The sequence below is a fragment of the Bufo gargarizans genome, chromosome 8 (genome assembly GCF_014858855.1).
Source record: "Bufo gargarizans isolate SCDJY-AF-19 chromosome 8, ASM1485885v1, whole genome shotgun sequence".
Taxonomy (NCBI): Eukaryota; Metazoa; Chordata; class Amphibia; order Anura; family Bufonidae; genus Bufo; species Bufo gargarizans.
This window is the reverse complement of record NC_058087.1, coordinates 126,986,357-127,005,585: the sequence shown is the minus strand read 5'-3', so window position 1 is coordinate 127,005,585 and position 19,229 is coordinate 126,986,357. Positions and strand designations below refer to the sequence as shown.

Sequence of the window (19,229 nt, the reverse complement as noted above, 5' to 3'; positions counted from 1 at the left end):
CTCTACTGTCTCCAGCAGTCACATTGATAATGAATGGAGTGACACAGCACATGCTCAACCCGCCGAACCATTCATTTTGGAAGGTGCTGTACAATACTCATGATTGGTGGGGGTCCCGGAAGTCTAATATTTATTCAATATCCTGTGGAGCATAAATTTAAATTGAAGTGTAGTTTACAGTATGTATAAGTTTAGTGTCCTTGGGGTTTATCAAGCACTTACACTCTTCATTTTGTATGGGGATCCTGCATTAAAGCTAGTAAGCCACACATTGCTACCAATATTCTGATATTATACCCTTTCTCTACATATCAGAGTGAAATGTTAGGTGACTGAAATTCTGTACATCTGTGTCCTTGGTAAAACAAAAAAAGTGCACATTTTCTCATTGAGATATGACATTTTCACTTAGGAAGTAGATGATTTGCAGAAAACTGCTATGAATTTTTCTGCCAATTCCTGTTCATCACCTCAGCGTTTAAGGACAGTAATCAAGGTTCCCCCATTCTAAGTTCCTTTCCATTAACTGCAGCAGAACTTGACAGGAAGCCAAGATTATTATATATTTTCTATTGCTGTTACAATATTATTATTGTATAATACAGTAATAATAGTAGAAGAAATTTAAACTTTTTATAAATCATTGTATTATCCACAGCAAAAATGAATGTGGAAAGAAAACACACACACACGAGCACAATCTACTCACTCTATGGACCTCTTCCTTTGCCAGCAGGACCCTTTGCTAACAGAGCAGAGAATGGAAGTCTGTGCAGATAACTAAATGGCTTTGTACCTGCTTATTTAGAGCAGTACCTCTACGTGTATGCCTGTTATTTTTAAATATTTTCCCTAGTACTATTTACTGCTGCAGTGTATAACATGTGGACTCGGTGGTCACCTCTTTGTGTGTGATGCTCCTCGGTTTTAAGCTTGTGATTAAACATATCCTAAGAAAGATTAATTATTTATTTGAATTTTGTTCTGTCCCATGTGATTAGTTCCGACCCGGTTTTCTTTGACCCTGTCCTACTAATACTCGGTCTAATTATTCTGTATGGACACAGTACCAAACAGTTTAGCTGTGCAAGTAACGTGGCTTATGCACAGACTTGCTGCTTGTGGGCATGTGTGAACTTGTTGGTAAAGCTTTAGAAAGTAGAATATAGTGAAATATTTGGCAAATCAACTTGCAGTTTTTTGTAATCTAAATGGATCAACAATCACAGAGACACTTAGCTTTGTATTTCTGACTCAAAACAATATGCTGTATTAATAATAACTCTGCAAATGAAGATCTGTAAGTGGACCAGACCAAATAATAATTATCAGCACACATACATGAAAGCATGTTGGATTTTTTTTGGGGAGAACACACACACACAGTTACTGTATGTGGCACATTTAGAGTAATTATTCACTTTCATGCATGGAATGTAGAATGGTAGCTGATGAGTCTTCACAGTTTGGACCCTTGTACTGGGACTCTGTAACCAGGAGATTCATTATTAAACAGGGCTAACTCTGCTAAATATAATGATACCTTTCACTTAAAAATCTATTGCTTCCATCTGAAGAAAAAGTACTTTTTATCCATATGCAAATGAACAAGTAAGTGCACCGAAGGTGGGCCCAAGCCACTCTGTGCACCTTTACACCTCCTGGTTCCCTCCTCAGCCCCTCCCTCCTTCTCTTCTTCTGGAGTGACAGGACCTGGTTCCTTGAAAGTCTTGTTGTGAAGCCCTATTAATGAAGAATGGGAGGGGCAGAGGAACACAGAGGAGCAGATTGGCCCACCCTTGGTGCACTTAAATGCTCATTTGCATATGGATTAAAAGTACTTTTTCTTCAGAATTAGGACTCATGCACACGACTGTATATATTTTGCGGTCCACAAAATGCGGATCCATAATATACTGATGTCTTCCATATCACATCCATGTTTCAATGTTTTATTTTGCAGGTGCATTGAATTCAATGGGCCCGTGGTCCGCATCTTCCAGTCAAGAATAGGAATACATACAATCATGTGCATGAGGCCTTCAGCAGGGGATTGCAATATGAAATGTATAATTACATTCATCTGAACTAGCACTATCCTTACAGCTGATTGCTGGAAATTCCCAAGACCATGCTGAGGGTAAGGCCTCATTCACACGTCAGTATTTTGGTCAATGATTTCCATCAGTGATTGTGAGCCAAAAACAGTAATAGCGCCCACACAGAAATAAGGCAGCATCTGGTTTTGTCTCACAATCACTGGCTAAACACTGACTGTGTGAATATATGACACTGTGAGCCCTGCAAGGCCCAGGAATTCTGGGCATGTATACAATGTGAAGAAGGGAAAGCTCATTGGGATTACTGCCATAATGTCTGGTATCGGCATACACTTTTCTGTTTAAAGTGAACAATAGTATCGAAGCAGCAAATACAATGTCCACTCTACTTGCAATTATTCTTTATTATAAAACTAGATGCTTTTTCAGCAATGTATTAGTAGCTCCAAAACCCCTCCCCTGTGCTGTGACAGCTCTAGTGTCCAACCATGACACCGCCACTTCTGCTACTCACAACAGATGGGAGGGGCTTTTTGGCTGCTAATATTCTGAGCCTGAAACATAACAGCCTGTGGGCCCACCCTGGGGCACTTGGAGGAGAGGCCTCAAAGTTAATTTTTATATAACTTTGTGGATTAAAACTTTATTAATTATATTTTGGGGGGTAGGGAGGCAAAAAAAATTTAGGGGGATTTATTTTTTACACCTTTTATTATATTCTGCTGCTTGCACAATCAAAACTTTTTTTTACAAATCAATTTGTTTTTGTGTCACTACATTCTAAGACCCAAAACTTTTATTTTTCCTCTGGCTCAACTGTGCAAGGGCGTGTTTTCTGCAGCATAACTTTATTCAATAATACATAAAAAGGTACAAAAGGAAGAACATTTTTCTTTTACAATTGAGCACATAATTTGAGGGGTTAAATAGCTAATTAGACCTACATGAGGGATTAGGTGAGCAAGTGCTCATCTGCTCACTCCTGACTGATTAGGGAAGAGATAACAAAGATTTAATGTAGTTTATTTTCTTGGGATGATTTATTCCCATACAGGGACAGGAGGAAGATCTGTAATCCTCTGAAGCCACCTGAAGCTCCCCAAAAAAACAAGCTTAATGTCACTCATTTGCCTTGAGGGTAACCAAAATCCATGAAACTTGAAGGATAGGTTTGGGAAGCTGAGATCTTAGGTTGTGCGGTGAGGAAGCTGGCAGCCGGCATTTGAGGTTTTGGCACAATATGGCAAATTAAGCTTTTTTTTACATTAAGCTAAATGTTTTCGAAAAGGAATAAAATAGTTTAATGTGAATTACTTTTAGTCTGTTTTATCAAATGTCCCAAAATCTTCAGAATATGTTGGCATAGAGAAAATCTAGTAGGATGGGAAGTTTGGGGGAAATTGGTTAACATCTGAGTTGTTAAGCCACATTAAGCTCCCCAAAAAACAAGCTTAATGTCACTCATTTGCCTTGTGGGTAGCCAAAGTCCATGAAACTTCCAGGATAGGTTTGGGAAGCTGAAATCTTAGGTTGTGCAACGTTTCAAGGCAATTGAATGAGGTTTAGGCACATGTTTTAGGATGTCCCGTCTGTTGTGAGTTCATTCCTGTCTCTTTACATTAATTCATAGCATGTGTGATTTCCCACTAGTTCTAGTGTGTGCTTTCCTCACTATATGCTCTAAAACACTTCTACTTGACAAATCTACAGTGAGTGCAGAATTATTAGGCAAATTAGTATTTTGACCACATCATCCTCTTTATGCATGTTGTCTTACTCCAAGCTGTATAGGCTCGAAAGCCTACTACCAATTAAGCATCTTAGGTGATGTGCATCTCTGTAATGAGAAGGGGTGTGGTCTAATGACATCAACACCCTATATCAGGTGTGCATAATTATTAGGCAACTCCCTTTCCTTTGGCAAAATGGGTCAAAAGAAGGACTTGACAGGCTCAGAAAAGTCAAAAATAGTGAGATATCTTGCAGCACTCTTAAAATTGCAAAGCTTCTGAAGTGTGATCCTCGAACAATCAAGAATTTCATTCAAAATAGTCAACAGGGTCGCAAGAAGCATGTGGAAAAACCAAGGCGCAAAATAACTGCCCATGAACTGAGAAAAGTCAAGCGTGCAGCTGCCAAGATGCCACTTGCCACCAGTTTGGCCATATTTCAGAGCTGCAACATCACTGGAGTGCCCAAAAGCACAAGGTGTGCAATACTCAGAGACATGGCCAAGGTAAGAAAGGCTGAAAGACGACCACCACTGAACAAGACACACAAACTGAAACGTCAAGACTGGGCCAAGAAATATCTCAATTTTTCTAAGGTTTTATGGACTGATGAAATGAGAGTGAGTCTTGATGGGCCAGATGGATGGGCCCGTGGCTGGATTGGTAAAGGGCAGAGAGCTCCAGTCCGACTCAGACGCCAGCAAGGTGGAGGTGGAGTACTGGTTTGGGCTGGTATCATCAAAGATGAGCTTGTGGGGCCTTTTCGGGTTGAGGATGGAGTCAAGCTCAACTCCCAGTCCTACTGCCAGTTTCTGGAAGACACCTTTTTCAAGCAGTGGTACAGGAAGAAGTCTGCATCCTTCAAGAAAAACATGATTTTCATGCAGGACAATGCTCCATCACACGCGTCCAAGTACTCCACAGCGTGGCTGGCAAGAAAGGGTATAAAAGAAGAAAATCTAATGACATGGCCTCCTTGTTCACCTGATCTGAACCCCATTGAGAACCTGTGGTCCATCATCAAATGTGAGATTTACAAGGAGGGAAAACAGTACACTTCTCTGAACAGTGTCTGGGAGGCTGTGGTTGCTGCTGCACGCAATGTTGATGGTGAATAGATCAAAACACTGACAGAATCCATGGATAGCAGGCTTTTGAGTGTCCTTGCAAAGAAAGGTGGCTATATTGGTCACTGATTTGTTTTTGTTTTGTTTTTGAATGTCAGAAATGTATATTTGTGAATGTTGAGATGTTATATTGATTTCACTGGTAAAAATAAATAATTGAAATGGGTATATATTTGTTTTTTGTTAAGTTGTCTAATAATTATGCACAGTAATAGTCACCTGCACACACAGATATCCCCCTAAAATAGCTAAAACTAAAAACAAACTAAAAACTACTTCCAAAAATATTCAGCTTTGATATTAATGAGTTTTTTGGGTTCATTGAGAACATGGTTGTTGTTCAATAATAAAATGAATCCTCAAAAATATAACTTGCCTAATATTTCTGCACTCCATGTAAAGTCGCCGAAGACTTGGATGTTTATCCCCTCTCATCACTCTGATCTTCTCCTCCTCTCCCTCTTTGCTGTTATCCTAAACAGGCAGAGAAGGGAAGGGAGAGTAGATGGAGCCAACACACCTTAGCTACTTCTAAATGTCAAAGTACACACCTCAGCTGCAGAATCTCACACATGTTTTCTTTGCACATAGTTTATAGTAGTGATCAGATGTTATTTCATGGTACTTTATGTCAATAGGGAATTGTTATGAGTTTGACAGTAAAATAAGCATTTCCCCAGAACGTTATAAGGTGGCTTTTGTCCTGCTATAGAAACATAGAATGTGTCGGCAGATAAGAACCATTTGGCCCATCTAGTCTGCCTAATATACTGAATACTATGAATAGCCCCTGGCCCTATCTTATATGAAGGATGTGCAATGAGCAGGAACAGGTACGCTGACACCACTTATGCAGTGGGTCAGGATATGGGTGTTTAATAGTCTGTAGTTTGTTCGTGATGCCAATTGCCACGTGCCCAGGGTACAATCACAGGTTAGGAATGCCAGAGTGGTGTAATGTCTCTGTATGGCAGTGATAATTGTGTCAATGGTGTCTCCTACCTGGGTACGGCTGGACTCTTGGCTACTGGCTCACTTGCAATAAATTGAGTGTAGTGATAGGAGGAGCAATAGAGGAATTTTGCAGCAGAAATTGAGATCCAGACCTTGGGTAAAGTTCAAACTTGTCTTTACTGAGGGCAACTTTCATCCAAGCAAGGTACAGCTTTAGTCTTAGGTCCCAGCAGGCTTTCAGCAATGGTTGGCAGGAATATATCTTCTGCTCTATCAACCTGGAGCTTGCAGGAAAGGATGTCTGCTTTGTAGCTCTAAACTCTAGCAGGAATTTGGCTTCTGAACTTTCTATCTTCTGCTGTTTGGGGACTGACTAACTGAGGAGCAATATGGCTCCTCCTGGGTCTCTGAACTTTACTCACAGTTATCGTCTCAGGGTATGCTTTCTTCCTGGAACTGGAGGTTGACTGCTGTTTCATCCAGCTGAGGCTGCAGGGCTCAGGCTGGGGATTTGATCGATGTCTTAGCCGAGACAAGATCCTGGCTTTCTTCCCTATATCTGGGAGCTCCTAACACGCACAGCCTTCCTCAACAGGGGTGGCTGGCACACTCCCTCTAACTTCCTTCTCCAACCAAGCTGCAGGATGTGGGCACAATCTACTCTGCTCACAGAGGGGGAGATAAGCTGGAATGAACTATTTCAGCTTAGAAATACTAAACTGAACCCAAGTCCTTACCAACGCAATGCTGTCACCTGCTGGTGAACATGGAAAAATACAGCACTAATTTACATTTAACTGGTTAATAAGACATAATGTAAAATCATATCAGATGACAAGGTTAAGGCTCTTAGGAGACTGTAGTGGGGTAGAAGAGTTTCGTAACACAACTCTGGGGTGTTACAGATGGCCTTATGCCTATCCCATGCATGCTTAAACGCCTTCACTGTATTTGCAGCTGCCATTTCTGCAGGAAGGCTATTCCATGCATCCACTACTCTCTCAGTAAAGTAATACTTCCTGATATTACTTTTAAACCTTTGCCCCTCTAATTTAAAACTATGTCCTCTTGTAGCAGTTTTTCTTCTTTTAAATATTTATCCTCTTTTACCTTGTTATATGCTATACATACTTTAGTATAATATAGAAAACACACAAATGTTTGGAAGAGCTATTGAAACACTGAAAACATATACCATATTTTTGTACTATAAGACACAATCCACCCGCCCCAAAAAGTGTGTCTTATGGTCCAAATGCTAATGACTGCTTCCAATAGCATGCAGGATGCATGCGAAGCGGTGAGGGAAGCACTGCGTGACTGTACTCATCCTCCCTGGTCTTCCGGGTTCTGCTCTGCGTCCTGTGTACGGCGTCAGGATGCATGTAGGCATGCACTATGACCTGACACTGTGCATTGTCAGATCACAGTACAGTGCAGGCTGGAAGAAGATCAGGGAGTGGTGAGTTCTGGATCTGTGTGTGGAAGTGTCATATGGAGCAAGTGAGGTTAATTAATGACTTTTTTTTATTGTCTGATCTGTGGTCTGATAGGAGTCTGATCTGAGTTATAATGGGGGTCTGATCTAAGGCTAATGGTGGTTGGATCTTAGGCTGAAGAGGTTCAGATCTGAGGCTGATGGGGGTCTGATCTAAAGCTCTTTAAGGGCAGATCTAAGGCTGATAGAGTGTTGGGGGATCTGACGGGGGTCTGATCTTATGCTTGATGGAGCTTCAGAGTCTGATTTTGGGGTCTGATCTGAAGTCTGATGAAGAATGGGGGTGTGATTTGGGGGTATGATGAGAATTGGGAATCTTTTAGTTTTTTATAATGCCCCTAGGTGAATTTTATAATCCGGAGCATTTTAGAGTGCAAAAAATACAGTACTGTACATACAAAATTAAACCAAATCATATTTTTTTAAATATCTGTGATTGTGACAATTATGAGATTTATGAAAGTATACCTTTTAACAGCATTTAATAAAAAAAAGTATTATACCTAATAAAAATAAAAATTTAATATATTTTCATCTCATTATTATGAATGCATTTAAATAACTGGTCTCTAGCTTAACTCTCATCAGATGATAAATTGCTTTGAGACAAATGAAAGTATCTACAGTAGGGAATTTATAGTCATAGCACATTATCTCTATTGCATATCTTATGGAATCAAAATGATGATGCAGCTATTATATTGTATTAAGCAACAATGAAATGAATTATAACAGGCCATAATTACTCCTGTGATCTGTACTCTAAATTATTACAGCAGATCTTTTCTGTTTCCTCATTAGCATACACTTCTCACCTTATATTTATAGATTGACTAATGGAAACTCATTGGCTTCTAGCATATAAATGCATTTGCTTTAACTTTTATTTCAGCATAATGCCAAGCAAGATTGTGCAAGGTGAGTTATTGTATTTTCATAAATGTCTTCCAGTCAATCATTATTCAGTACAAGCCATAAGGAGTCAGAATGTATTATTCTCTCAGCACATGCAAGCTATGTTAATTTACTGTCTTGTTTGGTGCCACCAGGATTTCAAACATGATGTGGTTGCCAAGGAAATTTCAACTATTCAAGGACAATTATCACGGCTAGAAATTCCAATTATGCCTTTAAGAAAACCTGTTTTACAAAACAGTGGCTCAGTCACAAATACCTATTTTCCATCGTGTGGTCCATCAGGTAATAATTGTGAACAATTAATTAAGCACTATTCACTTTACCTTGGGGTAAGAACACTTAATGAGATTACTTCTGTTTGCTGAAGCTCTGCTGGCTCAAGTTCAAGAGTTAATGAGCAGTAAAATGGCCAGAGGAAAGGTTTTGCAATAAGGAAGTTGTGTCACACAACTGCTATGCTAAATTTCTTGGACTGGGACTGAATGAGAAAAGACCTGCATGATTATAGATAGGGATGAATATTTTACTATTTTGTATCATCAAAGATATAACATAAGTTTTATTTTATTTAAGCCTTGTACCCAAAATGTTACTTATATGCATTAGAGTAAGTGCCAAACAGAAACTAGAGCCACATACTGTATGTTTCTACTGAAAACTTTCCGAATGTGATTTGTATTATACATATAGTGAAGATAAAGCTGATGTACAGTAGATTCTACAGTGATAAAGTGTAAAATCTTTGAACATGGGATGAGTGACCTTTCAAGAAGTGCATTTCAAAAAGAAATCTAAACTTTTAAAGCTCATCTGAGACACATTAAAAGAAAGCAGCCCATCAATTCATTAAACCAAAAAGCCCAGAGTGATTTTATCTTACCAGCATACAGCTTTACGGCTTAGGGCAACAGAGTTTAAAGGAGACCATAGATGTGTGATAATTGCTAAATGAAAAGTATTCACTGCCAGAAACCATACTATTTTTGTTCCACTTATCAAAATGGAGATTAATAGAATTTCATATGATTTTTTTTTTACACTAGTGCCAGATACCAAGATTGTATTATAACTAACGTATACATATGGTTGTGTACAGTTAGGGTATGTTCATAGGGGTTAGATTTGCTACATATTTTTGTTCAATTTAAATTCTGTATTCTGCATATGAATTCAGGTTGTATTTCCATTATGTGCAATGTGCATGGATATATGCAAACCTCATTCAGAAGAAAGACCTGCCAGGAGTGAACACTAAAGTGTAAGTCTGTGAAGGTTAAAGATGGAGATGTACTGTAGGAAAAAGATCAAAAGCTGAAAGAGGACTTCAATGGAATCTGTCACCAAAGTCCTCCCTATCCAAATCTTAGCATAGAGACATAACTATGGTTCACTTGAATAAATACTAGATTTTCGTTTATTGATACAAATCTCATTTTCCGAGTTATAATACTCTTTCTTAATATGGTAGTTAGGCCTTTGGTGCAATGAGAGCTCCTGTTTCAACCAACTTCTTTGTTGCATTGCCACTGCCTGGCCCTGTCAATCAAAGCAGAGATGGGGGGGCTGGCCACAGATAGGAGGGTGCAACAAAAGCAATTGTGACACCCTTATTCCACTAAAGGTCAGGTGAACCACATATATGTGTCTATACAAACAATTAGATAGGGAGGTTGCTGGTGACAGATTCCCTTTAACCAACTGACTGTTCTGCCCCAGCTGGGCTCAGGCAGAAGTGGAGGGGGGGGGGGGGGGGGGGGGGGGGGGTTTGCTGCTTTAGCGGCTTTCTTCTGATTGGTAGCAGCTAGAAGCATGTGACTTTTTTTCAAAGCTGGCATTCAAGGCTTTCAAACAAAACCAAAATGACAGAGTCCAAGCTAAACAGGATATATCACTGATAGAAATCGAGTTGGGAATAATCACGGGTAAAATCTGCTTTTATTTTCACTTTCAGCAGCATTCACTACATCCCAAATTCTAACAGTGATATCTTCCCAAGTACTGAAGATATTGCTGTCATTCTGGTATTGTCAATGCAATACAAAGCCCATATGTAGCTGCTACCAAACCAGAGATATGAACAGTTAAAGCAGCCCCCCTTTCATTCAGTCTGGAGGAGGAGAGGGAGCAGTTGCAAAGCTGACAGCCTGCAGGAGGAAGGGAAAAATAGTAAAAGATATATAGAAATGTGGCTTTGTCATCATTGTAGTGACCCACATAATAAAGTTATATTAGTTATACCACACAGTGAATACCGTAAATAAATTCCACAAAATAAGTTATTTACTACACTATATATACACCTCAAAATGGTTCCTAAAAACCCACAACTAATGTGCTAATGTCAGATGCACCTAACTATGCTCAGATGCACCTAACTATGCTATTCTTGCAAATTAGCCTCTAGGTGCAGGGCATTGTACCTGTTCCTAGAGGCTCCGTTCACCCACCTCTTTCAGCGCCCTTCTACTCTTAATTGACAGGGCCAGGCAGCGTTCACATCCTCCTGCCAGCACTGTGCACTGGGGAAGTCTTGCACCATTCAGTATTTGGCGCAGGTATGGTGAGGAAGCTGGCAGCTCTCTCACTGCGCCTGCGCCGAATACTGAACAGCAGATTCCCCAGTGCACAGGCTAATTTGCATATTATAAAAGTAAGAATGCTGCACTACCGGGGACATTAATAATCACAATAATAGCATAGTTAGGTGCAGCTGACATAAGCACATCGCTAATGTCAGCCAGTTTAATAGTGAAAATTCTAGTGACATAAACCCTTTAAGGCTAAAATTAATTATGTCACTAAGGGGTTAAAAATGCAATTGTGTACACCGAGTGGTGCGCCAACAAGATTTACTGCAGACACACATCAAAAGTGTACAATTAAAAAAGTGACTTTTTGGGAGGCTTTTTCCAATTTTAATGTGACTGTTAGTAGGTTAAAGTGGCTTCCAGGATTACTATGGTTTTCAAAAGATATGCTCAGGTAGAAGTTTACCTCATTTACCTCTTTCCCACACCTTTTTCAATTTGGACCCTGGTTTGTTTCCATCCTGTATGTAGCACTCCCTGCTGCTGTGTCCAACCAAACCCATGATGCACTTCTCCTTTCTCTGCCACAGCTTCTGCATGGTCCGTGGCAACATCCAACCAGGGGCGGACTGACAGGTCGGGCACTACGGACATGGTCCGAGGGCCCGGCCGGGATGGGGGCCCGCCGCAGAATAACATAATATCGGGCCCCGCTCACTAATACTAATATTCATATGTGAACAACTTGAAATCCTTTGCGATCCTCTCCCTCTGAGCTCTCTGTACTCACAAACTCAGTAGCAGGCCGGGCGGCAGCGCAACTCACTGACGTCACTCGTCTGCTCCTCCCACTTCATTCATAAAGTGGGAGGAGCAGGCGCGTGACGTCAGTGAGTTGCACTGCCGCCCGGCCTGCTACTGAGTTTGTGAGTACAGAGAGCTCAGAGGGAGAGGATCGCAGAGGATTTCAAGTTGTTCACATATGACTATTAGTATTACAGTGAGCGGGGCCCGGGGTAATAGAATACAGTGACTGCACCGGGCCCTGCTGCCATTACAACACCAGATGCCGGCCCCCAGTCCCTGTATTAGGGGTCATTCACTCACAGGGACACTGTTATGGGGGGATCTGTGGATGACACATATATAGCATAAGGTGCTATATATATGTCACCCACAGATCCCCCCCCACAACAGTGTCATCCACAGATCCCCACAACAGTGCCATCCACAGAGCCCCCATAACAGTGCCATCCACAGAGCCCCCATGACAGTGCCATCCACAGAGCCCCCATAACAGTGCCATCCACAGAGCCCCTATAACAGTGTCATCCACAGAGCCCCCATAACAGTGCCATCTACAGAGCCCCCATAAAAGTGCCATCCACAGATCCCCCCATAACAGTGCCATCCATAGAGCCACCATAACAGTGCAATCCACAGATCCCCCATAACAGTGCCATCCACAGATCCCCTCCATAAGTGCCATCCACAGATCCCCCCATAACAGTGCCATCCACAACTCCCCCCATAACAGTGCCATCCACAGATCCCCCCCACCCACAACAGTGTCATCCACAGAGCCCCCATAACACCTTTTGGTTCAAAATATTTTTTTATTTGGCTATTCCCCACCCCTCTTGTAATTGTTCCGCTACTTGTGGGCGCGCAGGAATGAGTTCAGTCACTTCGGTGGGCAATCCTGTCCTGCAGTGCGTGATCCTGCAAGACCTGCCGCTGTAGGTCACGGGTCTCGTGGGATCACGCGCCACGGGATGGGATTGCACACCGAAGTGACTGAACTCATGCCCATGTAGCCCGCAAGTAGTGGATCAGTGGAACAAGTACAAGGTGGGTGGGGGGATGATCTGTGGGGTTGCCCAGACAGCTAGGCCCTTCACAGTAGTTATTAACCCCTTTCAGCAGTCCCCCATTCACTGAAGGGGGGACTGCTGAAAGGGATTAATAACTACTGTGAAGGGCCTCCCCCCCCTTTCACAGTAGTTATGCCCAGATATGTGCCCCCTTCACAGTAGTTATGCCCAGATATGTGCCCCTTCACAGTAGTTATGCCCAGATATGTGCCCCCTTCACAGTAGTTATGCCCAGATATGTGCCCCTTCACAGTAGTTATGCCCACACTGCTTCTAACAGAGGCTCACTAATGGACGCTGAGATTAGATCACCCCATACGAAAGCATTGAATCAATGCTTTCCTATGGGGAAAAATTTGACCCTGGAGGTCATCATGCAGGGTGTGAGGACGTCCAGCATCAGATACCAGACCAAAGGTCTGTTTTAATCCAGGAAGCCCTCGGGTGGCTGCCAGCCACTAGAGGCTGACTTATTGCTGGAACGTAAACAATGCAGTTTCTCTAGAACATTGCAGCTCGATTTGCAAAACGGACACTGTACCCAGACCACGTCAATGAGCTGAAGTGGTCTGGGTGCCTTTTGTGTCACTTTAACTTTGAAATCTTATTAAAGATTGTGTAGGGTGTGGCTGGAGGCGGGGAATGGAGGCGGGACAATGGTGGGGCTTGCAACATGGTAATGGCCTGTAAGAGGGCCCTTGATTTATTTTGCCCGGGGGCCCTGAGGGTTCTCAGTCCGCCCCTGCATCCAACCAGGTTATAGCTCCTCCTGCTCAGCTAGTTACATAGACACTGCCCTATCATTGTCCCTGTTGCTGCTTTTACATGACCATGGACATAACCTGACAGAAAATATGATGCATGGACGTGGTCTTGTTTCAGTCCAGAAATTGATGAATTGAGCAAAAGAAAATAAATAAAAAATTATTGCTATCTGCATAAATTATTATTTTAAAGCATGTTGATGCAAACCAGAAAACAACTTTAGGGCCGATTCACAGCACAATTTGCCATTGGATTTTGGTGCACATTCTATGACAAATTCCATTAGCAGCAGAGCGGGGTAGCACTGCCGTTCACAAGGTCAGAGATTTAAAGCCATGGCTGTGCCAAGAACAGAATTGCCTCTTCTTGGTGTAGTGTCTGGGTAGATGCTGCTGGAAGCTGCTCAAGGTTTAGCTCCATTTAATGAAGCTAAACTGCAAACAGGTCCACACCGGCATTCAAAGTGAAAAACCCTGGCAGAAACCACAGTGACTTCTGCCTTGGAATACACAGTGGATTTTGAAAGTGTCAAAAGCCGCGTCTGAGAATGTCATTTGCTTAACAGAGTGTTTACTGAATGGAAAGTTGGTTTTAGGGCAAAGGTTAAACAGCAGAGAAAATAATGTATACATTCAGCACAGGTGGTGTATACATACATTTTAGAGTTAAGAAAGGAGAAAATAATAGTGGAAACATGTACAAATGACTGCACTAGCACTTTTTCAGACCTCGTAAGTATCCAATAAAAGTACATTAATCCCATACTTTGCAATTTGAAGAAGAGTAGATTATATTAGACATACACATGGGTACCTCAGTATATAAGTCACAGCAATTTTCATCTATATTTCAGATCAGGTCCTGTTTATGTGGAGGAGGATGGCTGTTTAGCCTTCTTAGGGCACGTTGACATCTTCCTTGGAGCCACTGTTTGAGGCCTCCATCACACAGGACTTTTTTGTCTCCTAGAAAAGAATTCCACCGGACAGAAACAAACGGGTCCTATTATAGTCAGTGGCATCTGTTTGGCTAAGTTCATGTCCATTATGTGCCGAATCTGGCACTTACGTTATTTTCAATGTTCTGCTCCTTTAACAGAGTAGAACAACCAAAGTAAATAATGCTGGCGTAAAAGAACTGGAAAATGCAAAGCACAATATTTTATCTTTTCTTTGAGAAAAATTGATCCGGGTCCCCATACCTGCTCAAATTTATTTGGACAATTAGGATGCTTAAATATGATGTCTTCACATGGCAGTATTTGATTAACCTACAACCTCCATGTAATTAGCATTGGAGTAACTGGATTATTATACCATCTTAGAGTGATGTACTTTCTTGCAAGAAATAAGGATTCTCTAAGAAATATATTTATGTGGTATCCATGCTTCTGCTGACAGGAGTCACACAACAACACACAACACCCTTTGAACAATGTAAACACTCTAATGTCTGGGATGCTAATTCTAGTTTGCACAGTGGCCTTATGTATTCTACATCCCGTGTAAATAGGAACTGTTTTGATTGTTAATTTGCATTTTTCTTAAGTTGTCAAGCAGCTCCGGAAATTTAGACCTATATGTACACATTCAGCATCATAGGTGTACACAGTCCATTAGAGGGTGCACTGGAAGTCAGCACAGTACATAGACACAGCACTAGAACTCAGCCCAGTAAATAAACAGGGTGCAAGAAAGCAGAGTATGTGATACAGTCACCGCCAGTCCTGTGAGAAGGTCTGGCAGACGTTCTTCTCTACCTCTTGTATGATGTTCTTTGTTTTGGTTTCACTTTCTCATCTCCTTTCCTTCTGCCAGGTGCCACTTATTCAGACTAGTCGTCTTCCTTTATATTCCCTCCCATACTGCCTCACTTTGCGGTTTATATTACTTCCTGGATGAAGTTAGCAGAAAGCTGGAACTTATAAATAAACGAGCGACTGGCTTGATCCCAAACTAAGGAGCATATAGGTGAGCCCTATAAAACCCTAAGAGCTCTCCCTGCTCCATCCAGGAAGTAATATAAACCGCAAAGTGAGGCAGTATGGGAGGGAATATAAAGGAAGACGATTAGTCTGAATAAGTGGCACCTGGCAGAAGGAAAGGAGATGAGAAAGTGAAACCAAAACAAAGAACATCATACAAGAGGTAGAGAAGAACGTCTGCCAGACCTTCTCACAGGACTCGCGGTGACAGATACTGTCTGCTGAGACACTTTATCTGACCCTTTTTGGCTCTTATAGCTTTTATCAAGCATGGTTGGTAAAGGCTATATCAGCCTAAACTTTGCATCACTTGGAGTGGTGCCTTCACTACAATTTTGGACTATATTGCCTTGAGCGACTTGGACCAAACTCAATAGGATGCATGCATCCACTACTGCCAACCCTGGACTGCTATACATTACCCACACTTGTTAATTTTTCCCTCCAATTGCAACTAGCCATGCAGTATGGCAAAGAGAGTCAAGAAATACTAATGCCACTGCGTAATACAGCTTCAGTGGCAACCGCTTGAAACCCAAAGGTAGAATACGACCCATGCAGGATACTCATTTAGCATCATACAATTTTCATGGCTATTGTGCCATCCAGGATACAGATGCATATGTCTGCAGTGCACCCTAAGCCACATCTGCTGAATGCAACTGGAGGTAGAGGTACACAGTAAAATGTTGTCCTAATATTCAAAAAGTCTATAATATGGCATCTATCTATGCCATGACTAGCAATTATTTGTTGCCCCTCCAAGCACTGTCTTGAGCCAATATAGAGAGAGCCTGGTAGATCTAGCCCAAGAATGCTTTACAGACATGACTAATCAAGGCCAATGTCTTGCCAGACAAGGACTCCACTGGTAAGGAGCCAGTACTGTAACAATCAGTTAAGTCAACCTAGATAAGGTCACTATTTAGAGATAGATTCCACTGGATTGAAAACAATGAAAAGTGTGAAAAAAATTGATTGAAAAAGTTTTCAACTAAATTTCCTCACAATAGTTTTATCCAGAAAAAGTTAAGAATGCTAATCCATACATATTTATACTGGTTTGAGGGTGATTTAATCAGATGTACGCATATTCTTTCATTAAAACATAAAAAGTTTGTTTTTCATTTTCCTGCAAGCTCTTCTGCACCCTTGTAGATAGATGTACATGGTTTACTAGTGGTAGCATGAATAGATGTGAGTGAAAACCTTATCTCAGGTTTCTATTTCTGGAAGGTGAATTAGAGTTTGCTCTGATAAAATCTTGAGAGCTTTTCGTGCATGGAATCCAAGTTCAGCATCACATATCTCTAATCCCATGTCTGTACACATCAGTTATACAGAACTTACTAAGTAGGCTTCCTCCTTGCTGAAATCAATTACATATCTCTGCTACTGTGGCTAAAGAAAAACATGCAAACTGTACAACCCCCTAAGAGACAGCAATGTATAAAAAGACTGAAAAATTGTAAAGGTAGAAATCACACCACTTAAAAATAAAGCCACGCAACAGGATAAAGTGTCATATAATGTGCATAGAAGATCAACCACCGGTGATCGGGACTGTGACAAGGGGACATCTTCTGTGTCTAGAGGAGGTTTCTAGAAGGTTTGTACACAAACATAGAAGAGGATTCTTTAACGTAAGAGCAGTGACAGATTACAATAAGGACGTTCGGGTCGGCAGCCCCAGGCCCAGCAGGGTCCAACGCCGACCCGAACGCCCACATACTGCAGCGGGGCACGGGAGCGCATAGCTCCCTGTCCCGTCGCCGATCACCGCCATAGGCTTCAGGCCTAGTATCCCTGAGGCCTATGTGGTAGTGAAATCCTGGCGCAGGCGGGCGTGATGACGTCATCGGGCGCCTGTGCCGGGACACAGCACTGTGATATGTGCACACCTGCCTCATCCCGCTTTCCTCTGCGCGCAAGCGCCTGGCCCTGGACATTTAGCTGGTATTTAGCTTTTTATTCTTTTTATTTTTTATTTTTTTTATTTCATGTGCCTACTTTGGGGGACATATGGGGGAGGGGGACAGGAGGATATATTATTGAAGAGACATCAAGTACATTGGGGGGAATGTGAGTGCTGTGTGGGGCCAAATTATTATGGGAGGGACTACTATGTGGGGGCAAATTACTATATGGGAATTACTATATGGGGCAGTGTGGGGGCAAATTACTATGTGGGGGCAGTGTGGGGACAAATTATTATGGGAGGGACTACTATGTGAGGGCAAATTACTATATGGGGTAGTGTGGGGGGCAAATTATTATGTGGGGGCAGTGTGGGGGCAAATTATTATATGAGGGACTACTATATGGGGGCAAATGACTATATCGGACAGTGTGGGGGCAAATTACTATGTGGGGACAAATTATTAAGGGAGGGACTACTATGTGGGGGAAATTGCTATGTGGGGACAGTGTGGGGAAATTGCTATGTGGGGAAATTGCTATGTGGGGATAGTGTGGGGAAATTGCTATGTGGGGACAGTGTGGGGAAATTGCTATGTGGGGACAGTGTGGGGAAATTGCTATGTGGGGACAGTGTGGGCAGTGTGGGGGAAATTACTATGTAGGGGAAATTACTGTGTGGGGGCAAACTACTATATGGGGCAGTTTGGGGGAAATTACTGTGTGGGGCAAATTACTATGGGGGGATACTATGTGGGGGCAGTGTGGTGGAAATTACTATATGGGGTGTTGCTATTGGGGAGGCACTGTAGGGGAAATTCTATTATTTTTGGGGACACTATACAGGGATTATTGCATGGAGCACAATAGAGGATGCTATTATTACTGGGGGAACTCTAGGGGACAGTATAGCTGTGGACACTATAGGAACATTTGGGGTAATTTATCAAACTGGTGTAAAGTAGAACTGGCTTAGTTGCCCATAGCAGCCAATCAGGTTCCACCATTCATTTTTGACAGCTCTTTTGGAAATCCAGTTCTACTTTATTAGGGTCACTATTTTTTCAGCAGTATAGTACCTGGGGCATTAGGGAGCACAACAGCACAGTATTGGGGGTGGCAGCAGGATGACACTGTGGGGACATCAGGATGGGGAGGTTGATGGAAAAATTTAGAAATCTAACGTGTCTGTGAAGAGATGTGGCTGAAAGAATTTGCCATAGTGGTCTGGGTTAAATGGAGGAGAAGAGGAAAGAGAAGGTCTACATGACAGGAGATGTCACTGGATGTAAGAGGTATGTGGCGCTGTATACTCCTCCATGTCTTTTTTATTATAATTATATGTATTTTAAATTTGGCGACCAAATTTTTCAGTTTAGGACCCAGTTTGGGGTATTTTTTTTGGGTCTGAAGATGTCATATGGCCTAGGAAGAGACTGTGGCGCTCATGAAGCACCGCAGCCTCTTCATACAAAAAAAAAAAAAAACTTAACTAAAATGGAGGAAGGGGGCCAAGTTGGGTAGACAGCCCCGGGCCTTTCATGCACTTAATCCGCCCCTGTGTAAGAGCGGTGAGACTATGGAACTCTCTGCCTGAGGAGGTGGTGATGGTGAGTACAATAAAGGAATTCAAGAGGAGCCTGGATGTATTTCTGGAGTGTAATAATAATGCAGATTATAGTTACTGTAATTCAGGTAAAAAGTTGTTTATCCAGGGAGTTAGTCTGTTTGCCTGATTGATTTTTTTTGCCTAAAATATGGAAAATTGGCTTTTACTTCATGTTTTTTTTTGCCTTCATCTGGATCAACTTTACAGCATAACAGACTGAAATGGATGGACAGGTGTCTTTTTTCAACCTCAAAAACAATGTTAC

The 19,229-nt window shown here is 41.8% G+C and overlaps 1 protein-coding gene across 2 annotated transcripts in view; it reads right to left on the bottom strand.

Annotated features, from left to right (window-relative positions):
* CAVIN2 (caveolae associated protein 2) overlaps positions 1-19,229 on the bottom strand; it is a 139,996-nt gene that overhangs the window by 16,388 nt on the left and 104,379 nt on the right. The window lies entirely within an intron of this gene.